The following is a 7,880-nucleotide window of genomic DNA, read 5'->3' on the forward strand; positions in this document are numbered from 1 at the left end:
AAAAACTCTTTCGGTTTCATAAAATTCGTTCTCATTTTTCTAGAAGCGTGCCCGAAATTACTGTGTTGTACAGGAAAGACAAAGTTTTAACTGGCAACAGACTGACTCTCCACATTTTCTTTCTTCCTGTTGTTCTAGAATTTGCTGGCAGTGGGAATGTTAGACCTCCCTGCTTTGTTGTAATCGCTGCTGGATGTCGGGATAGATCATCAAAAGATCAGATGCTTTGGCCTCGACCTGGTTAGCCTTATCGCCTTTCCCCATCATAAACTTTAGTTAGAAACAAAACACCGGGATTTGATCCTGGATCTTTGCCGGAGAAGCTGGATGAAATCTTGCCAGACGTTACCAACAACAAAATTGGATTCCTACGCTAACAAGGGATTCTACCATCTCCTAGATGATCCCAACCCCATTGTTTCTTGGTCCTCCTTAAGGTCCACCTATACAAAAAATCATTAAAATATTATCTGAATAAATATAAATACAACAATCAAGAACCCATCATTTCTCTTTCAATCCTTAAAAAACTTTAGTAAGATTAAACTCATTTAATTTTATTTAATCCTTAGTTGACCTAATCTAGTATTAACATTAATCTAAAATAAATCAATACATAACATTAATCTAGCATCTAAAACTTATGAACTTTATTAAAATATCTTAATAATTATTAATTAATATAGATTTAATATCTCTTAACATTATCAAGATTAAACTCATTTAATTTTATTTAATCCTTAGTTAACCTAATCTAGTATTAACATTAATCTAGTATAAATCAATACATAACATTAATCTAACATCTAAAACTTATGAACTTCATTAAAATATCTTAATAATTATTAATTAATATAGATTTAATATCTCTTAACATTAGAACATTAAATTCTAATAATTATTCAATCAAGCTTTGAGAAAAATATAATTAACATTCAAGTAGTAATTTAATAGTTTCATTATTAAATAACATGTTTAATAATGATCTTGCATCATTTAGAACATTAATGTCAATACAAAGCTAATTAAGCATTAATAATCTTATTGGCAACAAAACCAATTAAATACAAGAAATATTTAGTTAGTACACAACCATTAATAATATTAGATCTTGACAATTAATATAAAAATTTTAACCAAAAACTAAACATACAACTATCAAAATAAGCTAATAATTATTCAAAAAAAAAATTTAAAAATTTAATAATAATATTTTTTAATAATAAAATTAATTTAATTAAAACCATAGCATTATCAAACCTGTCGGCTCTTTACATTACCATCCCTACCCTATCCTCTATTTATTACACATCAATCTCTGACTTTTTCACATACCTAATCTTGATGATGAACCACAGAGGTTGGTTCGAAACATCGATACAAAAAACGATAATGCGATGACTCGGAAGACATAACCACACAAAATGCAGATCGCAGAAGCCTCAAATCTATTATTAACAACAAAATAACCGGACTTACAAACGAAATCACTAATTTACAAAGTGAAATGAGTTTGATTGATGGAGAGGGGAAATCATTACAATTCGGGGAAAACACATTTTGAACCATGATTAATCGATAATAATATACTGATGGTGGCAAAAAAATCAATGATTTAACATTACACTTACCCGTGGCATGCTTGCAAAGCTTATCATTGCCGCTATGTGGTCAACGTAATTCCAAAATTTAAATTTGAAATCTGTTTTTGGCACTGACAATCAACCTGTCAATTATATCAGAAATGTTGATAAGCCCGTTCTCAACGAATTTATTCAGAAAACATTATCGGAACATTAAAGCACTGATAGCCCCGCTATCAATGATTTCCTTGTTTATTACAACTAAAATGCTGACACGGAAACTGTCAACATTTTCTGAATTTTTTCAAAAATAGACTTAATGTGATAACAACCCTTTTGACCTTTTCATCTTCTTCATACACATTCTTGAGTTTGTCACAAATTTTCTTCGCTGATTCACAATGCATAACCTTGACAAATTTTGATCCTCTCATCCCTCCTAGAATAACATACATAGCCTTTTAATTACTTTCATAGAGTCTTCTTCCAACTGGATTTGTTGGAGTAGAGGCCGATACATTGTATTCATTTAGAATAACTTACCAAACATCAACTCCTTGTGCTTCTAAGAACAATCTCCTTCTTCTGCTTCAAAAGGCATAATTTTGTCCATCAAACAATGGGGGGCCATGTTTGGTGTATTGTGCTTGCTTTTCCATGAGTCTTACTGAGATTTACCTTCCAATGGTTAAATTGTTTCTAAAGGAACCCACTATGATACCAGTGATTGGAATATTCAACAATACTAAGAGGCGGGGTGGGGTGGGGTGAGTTGGGGGGTGGAATTTTTAACTTCATAAACTTGTAAATGCATCCATAGATATAAAGGAAAGCATAGAAATTTTTACGTGAAAGCCCAAAGTGGGAGAGAACCACATAATTCTTTTCTTAATATATAAAAAGTAAATTGAAATTTATCAGCACTAATTTAAAGGAAGGACAAACTTCTTGGTTTATTGGCACCAACCAAAAGCAAGCAATGACTACCTGATTTATCAGCACTAAAGCTTGTACAAGAGTCAATATTAATTAAAGAAAATCTTCCATCTTGGAAATTGCATCTTTGTCATTCACACAAGCACTTGGTTTCCCAAACACAACCTTCTTAGCAACAAAACTCCCTCAACAAATGATCCTTGAATTCAACTTCCTTATTAGTAGAATTTGGCCTCAACAAGCTTTAAACTAGGACTAAAACCTTCAAAAAGTGTGCCAACAATCCTTCCAAAATAAACCAAAAAACATTTCCAAAATAGGCCAAAAACCTTTCAAAAATGTGCCAAAAATTCTTCCCCACAAAGACTCTCCAAATCAACTCCTCTTCACTTCTATTTCATGAGGTATGTGTTAGGGTTAGTGGTTTTACATTTTTCGAATGTCTTCAAATTTTTTAATTTTCAGTTTGAATAAATCGAACTTATAGTCACTATCACTATCATAAGTTCGAAAGTCACCATCCAACATCGCCATGAGTTTAGTAATCAAGTGGTCCAGTCAAAGCATGAAACAATATTGAGTCATTGGGAGTCATGGTTACATATTTATGAACAACCAAGTCATGGGGTATGTGTCATTTATGTGTATGTTTGAAAGTTTCTCTTGAGATCATTGGAGTCAATTTCTGTTGCTCAAGGAAAATGGTCTTTTGAGAACATCCTATTTCTTATTTCCCCCTTCAATCTACCCTTGTTTCCCTAGTTTCATAACCTAAGCCTTCCATTATCCATTCATAAATCCCTTTTGCTCTATTAATTATCATGGTTAAAGAACAAGGATTGATTTGCTGCTAAGCCAGTGATGGAGGAAAAAGTACAACTATCACATGATCGTTTGTTGCGCATTGGTGCTATGCATCCATCGCTTCACACTGTGCTACGCGGTCGTTGCGCAACATACTTCCAATATCACACAACCTTGACGCGACTTGATGCTCACTTTTCTGCTAATCCGGAACCCACCAGTCAGAAGAGCTAGTGTGAATGCTGTAACTGTGGTTGCTAAGTATGTAGTTCCAGCAGGAGAGTGGCCAGAGCTGCTACCTTTTTTATTTCAGTGCAGTCAAATTGTTCAGGAGGATCATTGAGAAGTTGCTTTGATCCTGTTTGGCTCTTTAACATAGACTACAGGAGATTTCTTGAGATCACATTTTTCTACACTACAAACCGTATTTGTAAAATACCTACAAGATGGAGATTTCTTGAGATCACATTTTTCTACACTACAAACCGTATTTGTAAAATGCCTACAAGATGAAAGAAGCAATCGCGTTAGGATTGTAGCTTTAAAGGTTGTCGGGTCATTTGTTGAATACATTCAAACTGAGAATGAAGTGCCGATGTTTCGGGAACTTGTACCACACATTTTTAATGTTTCATGGCAATGTCTTGAAAATGGAGATGTGGAGGTAGCTATTATTGCCTTCGAAATTTTTGATGAGCTGGTAGAGTCGCCAACACCTGTTCTTGGTTCATCTATACAACTTATTGTTCAGTTTGCTCTTCAAGTCTGCTCAAGCAAGGACTTAGAAGTAAATACTCGTCATCAGAAGCTCGCAGAGATGAGGACGATGACTTTTCTGATGATCGTGCTGCTGTAGAAGTTCTAGACACAATGGCTATGAGCCTGCCAAGGAAGCATGTTTTCCCACCTGTTCTTGAATTTTCTATATCAAAATTTCAAAATGCAGGTCCAAAATACCGTGAAGCTTCTGTCATGTCCTTAGGAGTCATATTAGAGGGCTGCTTTGAGGCAATGAAGAATAAGTTGGAAAGGATTTTAACTATTGTCTTGCAATCCCTAAAGGATCCAGACCAGATTGTATGTTGAGTGGCTTCTTTCTCATTGGGACAGTTTGCAGAGCATTTACAGCATGAAATTGTGGCACATTATGAAATTGTTCTTCCTTGTATTCTGGATGCTCTTGGGGATGTGTTGGCAGAAGTGTAGGAAAAATCATACTATGCATTAGATGCATTCTGTGAGCATATGGGAGCAAAGATTCTTCCTTATCTTGATCCTCTCATGGGAAAGATGCTTGAAGGATTGCATAACAATCATCGTGAATTACAAGAGACATGCATGCCTGTAATTGGATCTGCTACTGCCGCTACAGAGTTAGCTTTCATTCCATATGCCAAGGGTGTTCTAGAATTGATGAAGATTTTCATGGTGCTTACCAAATGAAGATTTTCGTGCACAGGCAAGAGCTATTGAGCTTGTAGGAATAATTGCAATGGTTGTTGGACGACCAAGAATTGAGCCAATATTATCTCCTTTCATTGAAGCTACTATTGCCGGATTTGCTTTGGATTTCGATGAGCTTCGGGAATATACTCATGGTTTCTTTAGTAACATTGCAGAGGTTATGGGTCAAGGATTTACACAGTACCTTCCTTGTGTTGTTCCTTTGGCATTTGCTTCATGCAACATTTATGATGGATCCGTAGTGGATATTGATGAGTCTAATGGTGATGATGCCACAAATGGATTCAGAGGTGTATCTTTTGATGAGGAAGCTCAAGATGATATAAGAGTCTGCAATATTAGTGTTAGAACTGGAGTCTTGGATGAAAAAGCAGCTGCTTCTCAAGCTATTGGTTTGTTTGAGCTTCACACAAAGAGTGCATTTACACCCTACTTTGAGGAGGCATTGAGGATTTTAACAAAACATGTCGGTTATTTTCACGAAGATGTTCATCTCCAGGCTATTATTTGATCCAGGTGGATATTGGTGGCCACCTGCCAAGTCCACCTGGACCCCCACCATTGTTTCTCTCAGCATTTTCAGTTTCCTTAATTGTAGCACAACTTACTATTTTTAGCAGTTTTTCGGGTCCTGAACTTCCGGAGCCATTTTGAGGCCCTAAACGATGTTTTTTGGGAAATCTGGGGGCAACATGGGTCCATGGACCAATGTGACCGATGTTGCCCTTCCCAAAGTGGTAGTGCTCGGATAGATCTTTCTAACGAGCTATTGTACGCGTCAAACGGAGATCGTATGCCAAAGTTACGACCCCGGGAAGTTGATGTACCAATTTACCCAAAAGGGGCCCACCGTTTGACGTTTCATCTTCTAGGGTTAGGTTTTGGAATGTTAACGGTTTTCCATTGTTTCTCAACAATAAATAGGCCTTCGAGCCTCATTGTAAGACAGTTCAGAGGCATGTAGCCACCACATCTCTTCTCAGAGATAAGCTACCATCGCCCTAGCTGGTTTATTTCCATTACTGTTTGTAAGAATATTTCAGTGTTTTACATTAATGAAATGAAGTATTATTTCCGCTTCATATCTGTGTTTATGGTTATCTCTGTAACTTGTTGCGTTCCTGTTTAAGTCCGGATCATTATTGCATTCCAACATTTACTAACAGCAACCCAGGAGGCTTTTCCAAGTTCAAATCAACTGTCCCCTAAAACTAAGCATGTCCTTGACACAATGATGGATCTCTATATCAAGGCTATGCATGAAGATGATGACAAGGAAGTAGTTTCCCAAGCATGTACGTGCGCAACAAAGGTCATGACATTATTTAGTTATAGTGCAATGGAGCCCTATTTAATAGCTTTATTTGAAGCAACCTTAGAGTTATTGCGTCAAGAATCTTGTTGTAAACAAACTGATGAGATAGATAGTGATATGGATGATTACTGCCACACGTTAAGGGAGGGGTGGTTGAATGTGTTGTCGAGTCAGAGGATGAATCACCATCGAGTCATTAGCCAACTGTTTTCGATTGTGTGGAAAGTCATGCCAACATGGCATGCTACCCAGCTGCTACGCAGTGCTGATCTTAAGACTTTATGTTGTTTCCTCTTTTTATATAAAAAAGATGGTTAGAAGGATTGTTGTGACTTTGGATACTTTTTATGATAGGATAATGTGATAAGATCTTGCTAAGTTTTTTTTTGTTTTTTTTTTAATCAAAGAAAAAGACTGCAAAATATGTTAAAGTTTCTTCTTTTGTGTTTAATTCGATCCACTTCATAGACATGGTATTTTTGAATGTTGTATGGCTATTTAATGCCAAAGTTTTGAAGAAAGAAAGGGTTGGATAGTATTGCGAATTGGATTTTCATAGACTATCTTGTTTCTCATGAATAAATGTGCTTATTGCTCAGTTGTTCCAGTGAACATTTGCAGAGATACTTGTGGTATTGTGTTTCAGATTTGTTTCCTTCTTGTGTAATAGTTATATTATTCAATTTCTTCTACAGTCATTTAGTTTACGGGTATAATGATTTAGTTGTGTTAGAATTCATTCTTGTTTTCTCTAATTAAGCTGCATCAAATGTTTCAGTTGCAAATGAAATATGTTATACCCTTATTCTCTGTTTTTTTCTTAATACTTAGTCACGAATATGCAACATCAAAGCCTCATCTGTTCTGTCACAAGTGAATGAGTATCATTTATGTTTATCTCCCACCATACTACAATTTGTTTCCTTTATTCGAAGTATGTGCCAAACAAGCCTTTGTGTGTGTAATTGGATGTTATATACATAAGCATCATAAGCTAGTAGTTTTCTGATCACAGATATTCATTTTCTAGTAACTTTAATTTATTTCCAACAAACATTTTAAAATCCCTTTAGATATGGTCTCTGTGTGTTTTATAATCTCAAAATCTTCAGTTTTCTTATGTGAGGGAGCCCCCTCCAGCTAGAAAAGACCAGTTTCTAGCTAGAAGCGATTTGTGGTTACCTCTGTGGTCCCTTTCTCAACCTAGAGGGATTCATAGAGTGCTAACAATATGAACCATATAATTCCTTCTTTTCTTCGCTTGTTTGAACATATACAAATTTTCTTGTGCAAACAACTTCAAATTCTCCTTCTCATGCCTATTTATAGTTCATTCGGGGTCTAGACCTGGCTGACTTTGTGCAACTGGCGTAATCTATAGTAAATATTTGAAAAATCATTTCTCCTCAACTGTGAGGAGTTAAAGGGAGTGCCATATATTGTTGGAAAGATCTCGAAATAAGCTTTCTAACCATATATGAATGAATGAATGAATGAAATTTTAACATCCACGAGACTATATATAGTCTATGAGACCACTAGCTTCCCTGCTTTTTTCCTTTTGTAATTCAATCCTCTTATTATTCAAATTAATGATGAGTTGACCCAACCTTCTAACAATCCCCTCACTGAAAAGACAATGCCAAGGAACCGATGTTAACATACTATTGTAACTGTCTTTGATGTCTCTAAAAGCATCACATTCCAAAATGAAATGTTTTTCTGATTCCACTGCCCTAGAAGTGCAAAAAGTACACACCCGTTCTTCCCAAGCTTCT

General features: G+C 35.6%; 1 pseudogene; it reads left to right on the plus strand.

Annotated features, from left to right (window-relative positions):
- The first annotated feature begins 3,510 nt into the window (after window positions 1–3,510).
- LOC149258740 (putative importin subunit beta-4) lies at window positions 3,511–6,420 on the plus strand (annotated as a pseudogene).
- Window positions 6,421–7,880: the final 1,460 nt, after the last annotated feature.

This window comes from Pinus tabuliformis, chromosome 6 (genome assembly GCF_031772625.1).
Source record: "Pinus tabuliformis cultivar Carrire ecotype Pingquan chromosome 6, CPIR1, whole genome shotgun sequence".
Taxonomy (NCBI): domain Eukaryota; kingdom Viridiplantae; phylum Streptophyta; class Pinopsida; order Pinales; family Pinaceae; genus Pinus; species Pinus tabuliformis.